Below are 14,410 nucleotides of genomic sequence, written 5' to 3'. Positions count from 1 at the left end.
GGGGAAAAAAGAGCAAATAACAACCTGTTTATAAAAAGCTACAATGGTGAAAGGGAAGATCAAGACCCAGACTGAGAAAAAGACAATTAAGTCAAAATAGGTACAGGCATGATCTATGAAGTTCCAACTCTCAATCAATAAATGAACAAGCATTTATTAACACTTACTATGTTCCAAGCATTGAGATACACAAAGAGGATACAAAGAAAGTGAAAATAGTTTGTGCTTACATTCTACTATAAGAGACAAGACATACATAAATAGATACTTGCAAGCTATACATGAAGTAAAAGAAAAGTAACCTTAGAGGGGAAGTTTATCAAGCAACTAGAGAGAGGTCTAGAAAAAGCTTCATACAGAAGTCAGATCATGAAGGAAGACAAGGATACCATGAGGTAAAATTAGAAGAGAAAAAGAACAAGATTGCAAAAGCCTTTGATGTTAGATACAGGTGTTTATATTTTAGTTTTGGTTAGAGGGGTTGGAATTAAGGAAAGATTCTAGTTTATTGAGTCATATTGAGGCATCATAGTCAGATGTGTTTTAGAAAAATCACTTTGGAAGCTCTTTGGATGATGGATTGGACTGATGAGAAATTTTAATCAAGGAGACAAATTTGAAGACTATGGCAATAGTCCAGAGGAGAGATGAAGAGGCCTTGAATTGGGGTAGTGGCTTTGTGAATACACAGAATATTTATATGAGAATATTGCAAAGGTTTGGAAAATTATTGTATGTGTGAGGTGAATGAAAGTGAGGAATTGAGGAAGTTAATGAAGCTGGAAATCGAAGTGACTGGGAAACGTCTGTAATAGGCTCGTTAAAAGAGAAGACCATAGTCTTAATTGTGTTCTTATTGTCCCCAACACTTGGTACACTGACTTTCATGTTTAAATGTTGTAAATATTGAATTGTATTACCACAGTGATCAAGGTGGAAATGAAAGAGAGTTTCTTCATAATCTTCATTTAACCAGAAATTCAATAACCAGGTCCTCCTATATACTCCAAACTAGATAATTTATTATTTATTATATAGGTATGTATTATATTATATTCATATATTATATCACCAAAGATTTATTAATTTCCTTCTTTCCACATGTAGGCTATAAGGTACAGAAACATGTGGCAGATTGGTTGTGATAAATTACATCAGTGGAAGCTACTCACACAGAAAAAATCATAGGTCTTTGATGAAGTGATACCTGTGTTAGATATATAGTAAGGCACTAGCAGTACAAAGATTAAAAATAGTAAGTGATTTCCCTTCATTAAATATGCTTACCCACTCTAGGCAAAGAGATAAAAGAAAAAAATGCACACATTCTTCCTTATGAATAAGAAACCTATCATACTTCTTTGGAGTATGGTATATAGTTACTGTATACATCCTGAAGAGTTTCTCCCAAAAACTTGTCCTTAATTAGACTTAGAGAAATTTCATGCTGACGCCACTCACATATGCACATATTTCTTCTGGGTGGGATCTATTTGTAAAGCAGGTAATGAATGTCTCATTTGATCTTCACAATATCCCTGAGAGATAGGTGATTGATTATCCTCATTTTACAGATGAGGAAACTGAGACACATAAAGGTAAAATTACCTTTCCAAGGTCAAACAGCTAGTAAGTGTCTGAGGCTGGATTTGACTCAGTTGTTCCTTGCTCCAAACTCAGCTCTCTATCCACTGCACCATTTAGCTAACTATTTACAGTCTAATACCAGAGATAAGACATAAACATAGTTCAGTACTTAAAAAAAAAACTTCTAAAGATTTATGATTCAAATGATACAAATACTTTCCTATCCTTGGACCACAATACTTCAAGACTTTCATGTACAATATGAGCCTAAATGAGTGACCATTCTTTGGTGGTCATTCTTCTGGTAATAAGTTTCTCCTTACTTAGCTAGCTAGACTCCATACAATAGAATCATATTCCATACTCTTAAGTCTTTCTTAGCTTGATAGAAACGGCCAACTTTTTGTACTTTTCTGGCATAGCTTTCAAGAATTCAGTCACTTTCATTTCATGATAAGGCAAAGAATGGAATAGGATGTTAGGGGAGGAAGACACATACATGAATAAATATGCTTGAAAACTGAGCATAAAATTTGACCAGGTTTCTTCTTCTGGTACCGTGAATAACCTAGGGTGCACACAGACAATTATACTCTAAAAATCATATTCTAATACTCTCAGTAGAAGCAATTCAGTAAGGTAAAAATAAAAGAAGAACCACTGGCAATAAACTTAAAAAAAGAGATTGATTAGGATGTTCCCTGGGCTCTCATAAGCTGCTTCCCTCCAAAATCTAAAAACTACTTGTATATCCTTCTTGCCCAGAGGAGAACCCACGAGATAATCTACGTGGGGCAAAAGTTAGCCCAAACTGTCCCAGTTCTGCACCACAACTTCCTTATTTCCCAACAATCTTGTGCTGGCATTAATGGGAGTGAAGGAGTTTTAACTCACACCTTCTGGGGTCTATCAATACCCTGGCCCGCAACAATAATGCACAAGAGGGTCATAAACAAAGTCCTATAAGAGAAAAATATAATTAACCACAGAAGTTCATAAATGGCCTTGTATACTTTATACTACTAGCAATCCTTCCTGAATGCTCTATATGGATTTACAGAATGGTGAGCCATCAGAAGAACTAGGAGTCTGATCTCATGATACAGTCTATTCTGTGTGTTATTCTCCAGCCTCATTGTAAAGGGCAGCTAGCACCTTGTATCTTGTCTTTACTTTCTATGCCCCACCGTATGGTCTCAGATTGTTATGCTAGATGGATTGTTCCTCTGTCTCCTATTAATATTCCAGCCTAACATAATGTTAATCTTCATTTTTCTGAAGTCCTTTATAATAGAAAAGAATGATTGTTTTAAAGGTAATTACCAAACTTTCCAAATAGGAATTACTTTTCTACCCTTGGATTTCACTCTTGGCATGAACCTGTGAAGCCATCATAGGAGGAGCTCTGATGGCATAATGTGACACATTGAAAATCATCACTTCATAGCTTAAGAATGAGAGCAAAAACTTAGGGAGATGGTGATTCAAATGTGCTTCTTTCTCCTCCCTGTGCTCTGCTATTCATGTTCAGCTCATTAGTCTCAGGATAACAGAGCAGAATGATCTTTTAGTGAATTTAAATCATTTCAGCAATATCTGTTCCAAAGTTTCTGGAAAGGGTAGCATAATAACTCGTAAAAATATTTTACTATTAATGGTTGCAGCTCCCTGCCCTTGCTGTCTCCAAGGACATTTGCCAACTGTACTTCCCAGGGCACAAGATGAGACATGAAGTGGGATAATTGTCTCTCTTCTTTTCCCATCCTCAGTCACTACACACACACACACACACACATACACACACACACACACACACACACACACACACACACACATCCTTCCATGGAAATCCTTGACACATGCATGGTAGCTATTCTCTCTGCTGTGAAGTCAAGAAGGGCCAACATAATCCTCTCACCTTCTTTTACACGCTGAGTGAAATTAACCATACCACAGATTTGCTTCTGCTTAAGGGATAGAACATAAACTCTGTTCCCAGTGATAGGTAGAGATTGTGCCCCTTCTCCCAGAACATAGAAAGATTGTGGCACTATTGCTTAAATCAAATAACAAAGACAAATACAATTCAGCACGCAAGGTTTTCTTCTTTGATGAAGTGACTTATTGTGTATGGCATTTCCAAGGATGCTTAATGACATCTAGAGATGCATCACATTAAATTTTCTACTCTGTGACCTGGTATTTTGCATAGTGACCAAAGTCCAATATCATTTCTTTTGAAGATGACTCTAGTTGGAGAAACAGTTCTCAGAGTCAAGTACTATTTCTCGATCTTTCTCAGGAAACCAACTATATACAATAAACCCCCTTTGGCAAAAATCATTGCTTTTCTTTTTCAGTGTTTATTAAAAACTTAATAACCATCTCAGCAAAAACAATAAAATAAACAAACAATGAGGAAGAAAACAAAACATAAAACCATGAATTCCACATTAGTTACAATTTGCCGAAGTATGACTGTACAAGACATAAACTTTGCAGTGTTTGCTTCTGATCTCCTTTGTATCTATGTACTTAGATTTCATTGCAATTAGCTTTTTAAAAAATATTCTCTTAGTCAATGTGGCAGTTATTTTCTTCTGATTTTGCTTCCTTTGCTCTACTTTCACCCCTTATTACTAACAATTTTAGTGCTTAAAATGTGTACAGCGTTCTGTAGTAAAAGCAAATTTTCTACCCGTTTATCTCATATAATCCTCGCAGTAGTGCTGTGATGCAGGTAGGGTAGGTGGTATTTGAAACTTTCTCAGCAATCACTCCTCCTTGCTTCCTTCTGCCCCTCCACATCAGCCTCATCCCTCCAGTTTCTTTGTTTCACTCCTTCCATATCCTCTTATTATGTCTCCAGGTGCCCCTATTCTCTTCTTAACAAACTGCCCTTCATACTAGGCATAAACCTTCTCCCATCCTTTCTGAAATTACATGTGCATATTTTTTTTTTTACTTGCATGAATATATCAAAGATTCTTAAGAATTTTTGTGTCATGAATTCTATCGGTAGTGTGGTAAAGCCCCTTATCAGAATAATGTTTCTAAATGCATAAAATAAACTACATAGTATTAGAAAGGAAAGCAATTATATTTAAATACAGTAATCATTTAAAAAAAGAAAAAAACAGATTTATATATCTCATGTTATGAAACCCTCAAATACACATCATTTCTCTTCAAGAGAATGTAAGTTCCCTGAAGACAGAGACTACTTCATTTCGTCTTTGCATGTCTATTTGCCTAGCATATAGTAAGTATTTTAAAAATGCTTGTTCATTTGAAATGTATTGGATTTACTTGGCTTGGATTCAAAGGTTGGCAACTGGAGATTGCCAAGTTTATATTTTTCTTCAGATCATACGGTTAGTTAGTGTGGATATGTATATGAGAACCGAGTTCTTCTCAATCCCAGCCCACTGGTTCTCCCACTACTCTAATCTGTCTCTTTCTGTTCTGTCTTCATAATTGACAAAGATGGCCAAATACCTGAGACAGCTATGGCAATTCACATAGTAACATTTCATTGTGGCAAACAAGATAGGCTGCTGATTCAAATGGAGTGTGCTTATATCCTGTGCTAGGATATGCTTTATGTATCTGTGCAAACGGAACATGAAAAAGCATCCAAGCCACTTCAAAGAAAACCAAGAAAATAACTAGTTGGGGACTTAATATTGAAGTAAATTTATTTGCTTTCCTTTGAGTTATGATATTGATAAGCATCCTTCGATGGCTTAATTATAAGAAGCATGGCCTACATTAATAAAAACAATTAATGATGTATTTAAACAAATAAGAAACATAGCAATGGTACACAGTAACAGTCATGTTGTGCAATGACTAACTTTGATAGACTTATCTCTTCTCAACAATGTAAAGATCTGAGACATCTCCAAAAGTCTCATGATGAAAAATGCTATCCACATCTAGAGAAAGAGCTATGGAGTCTGAATACAGATTGAAGCACATTATTTGCTCTTTTTTTCTGTTTTATTTTGTTTCTTCTTTCTTGTGGTTCCTCCTATTGGTTCTAATTCTTCTTTACAACATGACTAATGTGAAAATACCTTTAATAGGAATATATGTGTAGAGTCTGTGTCAGATTGCATGCCATCTTGGGGAGGGTGGCAGGAAAGGATGGGAGAAAATTTAAAACTCAGAAGCTTATGGAAGTGAATGTTGAAAACTAAAAATAAATTAATTTTAAAAAATTCCTCTTCATTGATGGTGAATTCACCCTTTTCATTCTGATACTTGTGGTTTGGTTTTCTTCTTTCTTTTTTTAATGAAATTAATCAACAGTTTATCTATTTTATTGTTTCCCCCCATAAAACCAATAGCTAGCATTTCTAATACAGTATTTAATAATAATGGTGCTATTGGACATCCTGTCTTCCTCCCAATCTAATTGGAAGGCTTCTAGATTATTCCCATTATAGATAATGTTTGGTCTTGATTTTGTATTGATACTACTAATCATTTCAAGAAAATAAACCAATTTATTCTAAAAAAAAACCATATCAATGAAATAGCTACATGGTATGTCAGTCAAGGTTAGCAACTTGGTTTCAGGCCCCAATTTATCTTTCTAGCCCTACCTCTCAACTATCTTGTACAGGCACCCGGTATTCCAGTGGAATAGAACTATGGTATTAATGAACAACTAGGTGGCACAGTGGATAAAGTGCTGAGCCCAAAGTTGGGAAAACTCTTCTTTCTGAATTAAAATCCAGCCTCAGATACTTACTGACTGCATGACCCTGGAAAAGTCACTTAACCCTGTGGAACTTAGTTTCCTCATCTGTCAAATGATCTGGAGAAGGAAATGGAAAACCACTTTAGTATCTTTGCAAAGAAAACCCCAAAAAGACTCATAAAGAGTTGGACATGATTGAAATGATTGAATAACTCTTTTCTTGCTCTCCACTTCAAATGCTTCCACCCTCTTGCTGGATTTTTGCCCATGATAAGTGCACTAGGAGAACAATTCAAAAAATGCCTATAATGATGTAAAAGCAAACAACTTCTAAAAACTTATGAAGTCTATGTAATTACCAATCGTGGCTCAAGAAGACTGATAATGAAGCATATTTTCCATATCTTGCTGAAAGATGGACTACAGAAACAAAATGTCATAGGTTCAAACATTGCCAATGAATATAATGTCTTTAAGTTACTACGCTTAATTTTTTTTTAATAAATAGCATTTTATTTTTCCAATTGCTTGTAAAAATAGTTATCAAAATTCACTTTTTGTAAGATTTTGAGTTTCTAATTTTTCCTCCCTCTCTCCCTCTCATTCCCCTCCTCCAGATAACAAGCAGTGTAATATAGGTTGCACATGTGTGATCATGTAAACATATTTTCACATTAGTCACGTGAAAGAAAAAACAGAACAAAAAGGAAAAAGTAACAAAAAACAAAACAAGTGAAAATAGTATGCTTCCATTGTCATTCAGACTCCATAGTTCTTTCCCTGATTGTGGATAGCATTTTCTATCATGAGTCTTTTTGAATAGTATTTTACCATTGTACTGCTGAGAAGAGCTAAGTCAGTCATAGTTGATCATTGCACAATGATGCTGTTACTGTGTACAATGTCTTCATGGTTCTGCTCACTTCACTCAGCATCAATTAATGTAAGTCCAGGTTTTTCTGAATTCTGCCTACTCATCATTTTTATAGCACAACAGTATTGCATTACATTCATATAACAAAACTTATTCAGCCACCTCCCAATTGATAGGCAACCTTTTAGTTTCTAATTTTTTGTCACCATTAAAAGAGCAGCTATAAGTATGTTGTATACATATAAGTCCTTTCCCCCTTTTTAATGGTCTCTTAGGATACAGAACTAGTAGTGCTATTGCTGGTTCAAAGGGTATGCATGATTTTATAGCCCTTTGGGCATAGTTCCAAATTGTTGTCCAGAATGGTTGGATTAGTTCACAACTCTATCAACAATGCGTTAGTGTTCCAATTTTCCCACATCTCCAACATTTATCATTTTCCTGTTTTGCCATGTTAACCAATCTTATAGGTGTGATGTGGTACCTCAGAGTTGTTTTGATTTGAATTTCTCCAATCAATAGTAAATTACAGCATTTTTTTATATAACTATAGATAGCTTTAGTTTCTTCATGTGAAAACTGCCTGTTTGTATCCTTTAACCATTTATCTATTGGGGAAGGACTTGTATTTTTATAAATTTGAGTCAGTTCTCTGTATATTTTAGAAATGAGGCCTTTGTCAGAGACACTAGCTGTAAAAAAAAAAATGTTTCCCAGCTTTCTGCTTTCTTTCTAATCTTTGTTGTGTTGGTATTGTTTGTACAAACCCTTTTTAATTTAATGTGATCAAAATTATCCATTTTGCATTTCATAATATTTCCTTTCTCTTCCATGGTCGTATATTCTTATATTCTTCCCTTCTCCATAGACCTGAAAGATAAACTATTCTTTACTCTCCTAATTTGCTTATGGTATAAACATTCATGTCTAAATCACATACCTATTTTGACCTTATTTTGGTATATGGTATGAGATGTTGGTCTATGCCCAGTCTCTGCAATGCTATATACCAGTTTTCCCAGCAGTTTTGGTCAAATAGTGAGTTCCTATCCCAAAAGCTGTAGTCTTTGGGTTTATCAAGCAGTAGATTACTATAATCATTTGCTACTATGTTTTGTCTACCTTATCTATTCCACTGATCCAGCACTCTATTCCTTAGCCAGTACCAAATAGTTCTGATGATTGCCACTTTATAATATGGTTTTAGATCTGTTACTGGTAGTCCATCTTCTCTGAATTTTTTTCATTAGCTCCCTTGATATTCTTGACATTTCCTCCAGATGAATTTTGTTATTATTTGTAAGCTCTATAAAATAAATTTTTATAGTTTGATGTGGCACTGAATGAGTAAATTAATTTAGATAGAATTGTCATTTTTATTATATTAGCTTGGCCTATTCATGAGCAATTGATATTTTTCCAACTGTTTAGATTTGATTCATTTGTATGAAAAGGGTTTTGTAATTGTCTTCATATAGTTCCTAGGATTGCCTCCAAGTAGACTCCCAAATATTTTGTATTGTCTACAGTTGTTTTGAATGGAATTTCTCTATCTCTTCTTGCTAAGCTTTGTTGGTAGAATACAGAAATGCTGATGATTTACGTGAGTTTATTTTATATCCTAAAAACGTTGTTAATTATTTCAAGTTTTTAGTTGATTCTCTAGGATTCTCTAAGTATATCATCCAATCATCTGCAACGAGTCACAGTTTTTTTTCTTATTGTTTATTCTAATCCCTTCAATTTCTTTTTCTTCTCTTATTGCTATAGCTAGCATTTCTAGTACAATACCGTATAATAGTGATAATAATGGACACCCTTGTTTTACCCCTGATCTTATTGGGAAAGCTTCTAGCTTTATCTCCATTATATATAATACCTGCTGATGGTTTTAGATAGTTATTACTTACCATTTTTAAAAAAATGTTCCCTTTATTTCTATGCTATTTAGTGTTTTTAATAGGGAGGGGGGGTTGTATTTTATCAAAAACTTGTTTCCAAATCTATTCAGATGATCCTACGATTTTTGTTGAGTTTGTTATTCATATGGTCAATTATGCTGATAGTTTTCCTAATATTGAACCAACTCTGTATTTCTGGCATAATTCCCATCTGGTTATAGTGTATTATTCTTGTGATAAAATTATGTAATCTCTTTGGTAATATTTTATTTAAAATGTTTTCATTAATGTGCACTAGGGAAATTGGTCTATAATTTTCTTTCTCTATTTTGTTTATTCCTGGTTTAGGCATTAGCAATATATTTGTGTCATAAAAAAGAATTTTGTAGGACCCCTTCTTCACCTATTTTTCCAAATAGTTTGCATAGTATTGGAATTAATTGTTCATTAAATGTTTGATAGAATTCACTTGTAAATCCATCTGGCCCTGGAGATTTTTTTTTTCCTTAGGGAGTTGATTAATGACTTGTTCAATCTCTTTTTCTGAAATAGAATTATTTAAATGCTCACTTTCCTCTTCTGTGAATTTGGGAAATTTGTATTTTTTTTTTGGAAATACTCATCTGTTTCACTTAAATTGTCAGCTTTATTGGTGTATAGCTGGGAAAAATGGCCAACTAATTATTAATTTCCCCCTCATTGGTGGTTAATTCACCCTTTTCATTTCTGATACTGATAATTTGATTTTCTTCTTTCTTTTTTCTAATCAAATTAACCAAAGGTTTATCTATTTTACAGGGTTTTCTTTTTTATAAAACTAGCTCTTAGTTTTATTTGTTAGTTTGATAGTTTTCTTACTTTGAATTTTATTAATCTCCCTGATTTTTCAGAATTTCTAATTTGGTATTTAATTGGGGATTTTTAATTTGTTCTTTTTCTAGCCTTTTTTAGGTTCACGCCCAATTCATTGATCTCCTCTTCCTCTATTTTATTCATGTAAGCATTTAAAGATGTAAAAATCCCCCCCTAAGCACTGTTTTAGATGCATCCCATAAATTTTGGTATGTTGTCTCATTCTCTTTGATGAATTTGTTGATTGTTTCTATGACTTGTTTTTTGACCCACTAATTCTTTAGGATTAGATTATTTAGTTTATTAGTTTTTAGCCTATCTTTCTATGGCCTTTTATTATGCATAATTTTTCGTGCATCATGATCTGAAAAAGATGTATTTAATATTTCTGCCTTTCCACATTTTATTGGGAGGTTTCTATCCCCTAATACATGGTCAAATTTTGTTTATATGCTATGTACTGCTGACAAAAAGAACAAATTTAAAATCCCCCATTAAATATCAAATTATAAATTCTGAAAATCAAAAAGAGACTAATAAAATTGAAATTAAGAAAACTATTGAACTAATAAATAAAACTAAGAGCTGATTTTATGAAGAAAGCAATAAAATAGATAACTCTTTGGTTAATTTGATTTAAAAAAAAAGAAGAAAACCAAACTACCAGTATCAAAAATGAAAAGGGTGAATTCATCACCAGTGAAGAGGAAGTTAAAGCAATAATTAAGTTGTATTTTGTCCACTTATATGCCAATAAATCTGACAATCTTAGTGAAATGGATGAAAATTTACAAAAATACATATTGCCCAGATGAACAGAAGAGGAAAAAATGATACTAAAATAACCCCATTTCAGAAAAATGAAATTGAACAAGCCATCAGTGAACTCCCTAAGAAAAAAAATCCCCAGGGTCAGATGGATTTGCAAGTGAATCCTATAAAACATTTAAAGAACTAATTCAAATATTACATAAAGTATTTGGAAAAATAGGTGAGGAAGGAGTCCTACCAAATTCTTTTTAGGATACAAATATGGTGCTGATTCTAAACCAGGAAGAGCCAAAACAGAGGGGGAAAAAATAGGCCAATCTCCCTAATGAATACAGATGCAATAATTTTAAATAAAATATTAGCAAAGAGGTTACAGCAACTTTTCACAAAAATAATACACTGTGACCAGGTGGGATTTATACCAGGAATGGAGGACTAGTTCAATACTAGGAAAGCCATCAGCATAACTGACCATATCAATAACAAAATTAACAGAAATCATATGATTATCTCAATAGATGGAGAAAAAGCCTTTGACAAAATATAATGCCCATTCCTATTAAAAACACTACAGAGCATAAGAATCAATTGAATTTTCCTTAAAATGATAAGTAGCATGTACCTAAAACCAGCCATGAGCATTTCCAATAAGACGAGAGGTAAAATGAGGATGCCCATTATCATCACTACTGTCCAACATTATATTAGAAATGTTAGCTTTAGCAATAAGAGAGGAAAAAGATATTGAAGGAATTAGAATAGGCAATGAAGAAACAAAGTTATCACAGATGATATGATGGTATACTTAGGGAATCCTAGAGAATCAACTAAAATGCTACTTGAAATAGATGAAATTTTAGCAAAGTTGCAGTATATAAAATAAACCCAGTAAGTCATCAGTATTTCTATATATTACAAACAAAGCCCAAAAACAAGAGATAGAAGAGAAATTCCATTTAAAGAATCTGTAGACAATATAAAATATTTGGGCATCTACCTGCCAAGACAAACCTAGGAATTATATGAACACAATTACAAAAGACTTCTCATACAAATAAAATCAGGTCTAAATAATTAGGAAAAAAACCATCAATTACTCATGAGTAGGCCAAGCTAATATAGGTAAAAATGACAGTTCTACCTAAATTCATTTACTGATTTGGTGCCATAACAATCAAACTGCCAAAAATTATTTTATGGAATTAGAAAAAAATAATAACAAAATTCATCTGAAAGAACAAAACATCCAGAATGTCAAGGGAATTAATGAAAAGAAATGCAAGGAAAGATGGCCTGGCCATACCATACCTAAAATTGTATTATAAAGCAGCAGTCATCAAAACTACTTGGTACTGCCTAAGAAAGAGAGTGCTGGATCAGTGGAATAGGTTAAGTGAACAAGACACGGGAGTCAATGACTATAGTATTCTACTTTTTGATAAATTCAAAGACTCCGGCTTCTGGGAAAAGAACTCACTATTTTACAATAACTGCTGGAAAAACTGGAAAATAGTATGGCAGAAACTAGGTTTAGAGCAGCATCTCACACTGTATACCAAAATAAAGTCAAAATGGGTACACAATTCAGACATAAAGGATCATAGTATAAACAAATTAGGAGAGCAAGGAATAATTTACCTGTCAGATTCTATGGAGAAGGAAAGAATTTATCACCCAACAAGAGAGAACATTAAAAAATGGAAAATGGATAATTTTGATTACATTAAATTAAAATGTTTTTGCACCAACAAAGTCAATGCAACCAAGATTAGAAGGAAAGCAGAAAGCTGAGAAACAATTTTTACAGTCAATGTCTCTGATAAAGGCTTCATTTCTAAAATATATAGAGAACCAACTCAAATTTATAAGAATACAAGTCACTCCCTAATTGATAAATTGTTAAAGGATATGAACAGGCAGTTTTCAGATGAAAAAATTAAAGCCATCTATAGTGATGTGAAAATAAATGCTCTAAGTCACTATTGATTAGAGAAATACAACTTAAAACAACTCTGAGGTATCACAACACACCTATCAGATTGGATAACATGACAAAACAGGAAAATGATAAATGTCGGAGAAGATGTGGGAAAATTGAACCACTAATGCATTGTTGCTGGACTTGTGAATTGATCCAACCAGTCTGGAGAGCAATTTGGAACTATGTCCGAAGGGCTGTAAAACTCTGTATACTTTTTGACTCACCATTATCACTACTAGGTCTGTATCCCAGAGAGATCATAATAATGGGAAAAGGACCCACATGTACAAAAATATTTTCAGCAGTTCTTTCTGTTGTGGATAAGATTGCTAAATTGATCTGATACCCTTCAATTGGAGAATGGCTGAACAAATTGTGGTATATGAATGTAATGGAATACTATTGCTCCATAAGAAATGATGAGCAGGTAGACTTCAGCAAAATCTGGACAGATTTGCATGATCTGATGCTGAATGAAATGAGAAGAACCAGGAAAACATTGTACACAGTAGTAGCAACATTGTGTGATGACCAGCCTTGATAGACTCAGCTTTTCTCCGCAATGGGATGATCTAAGACAATTTCAAAAGACTCATGATAGAAAATGCTATCCACATCCAGAGAAAGAACTATGGAGTCTGAATGCAGATCGAAGCACATTATTTTCTCTGTCTTTTTTTCTTTCTTGTGTTTTTTTCTCTTTGGTTCTAATTCTTCTTTACAACATTACTAAAGTGGAAATATGTTTAATATGATTGTACATGTATAGCCTATATCAGACTGCATGCCCTCTTGGGGAAGGAGTGGGAAAGGAGGGGAAGAAAATTTAAAACTCAAAATCTTTTAAAAGTGAATGTTGAAAACTAAAAATAAATAAATATTTGAAAAGTAATAATTTTTAAAAGTTAAATGGGTGCCTTTGGAGGTAATGAGCCATCTGTCATGAGAGGTTCTCAAGTGAAAGTTGGATGACCTCTTATTTGGGGGGTTACAGAAGATTTTCAAATGGCTTCTAAGAGGCAGAGTAAGATTTTCATGCAAAGTTATTTACATGCATTATTTCACTTGAGCTTCATAACAACCTAGTAAGCTAGGTGCTACAAATATTATTATTCCTATTTGTAGATGAGAAAGCTATGGTTCAGATAGGTTGCGGACTTTTCTGTTGCTATATACCTAGCAAGTGTGAAAAGGAACATTAGAACCCAATTATTACTGACTCTAATCCCAGCAGAAGCAGCTTGGGAGTATGAAAGCTAGAGTACTAGACCTGTAATCAGGAAGGGCTTGTTTAAATACTGTATGCAATGTTGGCTGGTAAGGTAGCATAGTAAATATAACACTGAACTCAGAGTCAGGAAGATCAAACACTGTCTCTGATCCTGGGCAAGTTACTTAAGCTCTCTCAGTCTGTTTCCTTATATGTAAAATGGGTCTAATAATATTAACATAATGTTCATAGCTTTGTTGTGATCAGATGAAATTATATAGATATATAGATGGATACCTTATTGTTATTATTATTATTATGCATTAGGACACACTGCCATCTAGGAGGCACCATACATAGAATGCTTTAACTAGAGACAGAAAAAACTGAGTTCAAATACAGACTCAGATGCTTACTAACTATGTGGCCCTAGGCAAGTTACTTAATGGTTTTCTGAATCAGTTTCCTCATCTATGAAATGGGGATATTAATAATAGAACCCACTTTCCAGGGTGATTGTGAGGAA

The sequence above is a fragment of the Phascolarctos cinereus genome, unplaced genomic scaffold (assembly GCF_003287225.1).
Source record: "Phascolarctos cinereus isolate Bilbo 61053 unplaced genomic scaffold, phaCin_HiC Scaffold_2;HRSCAF=192, whole genome shotgun sequence".
In the NCBI taxonomy this organism is placed as follows: domain Eukaryota; kingdom Metazoa; phylum Chordata; class Mammalia; order Diprotodontia; family Phascolarctidae; genus Phascolarctos; species Phascolarctos cinereus.
This window is presented reverse-complemented; position numbering follows the sequence as displayed.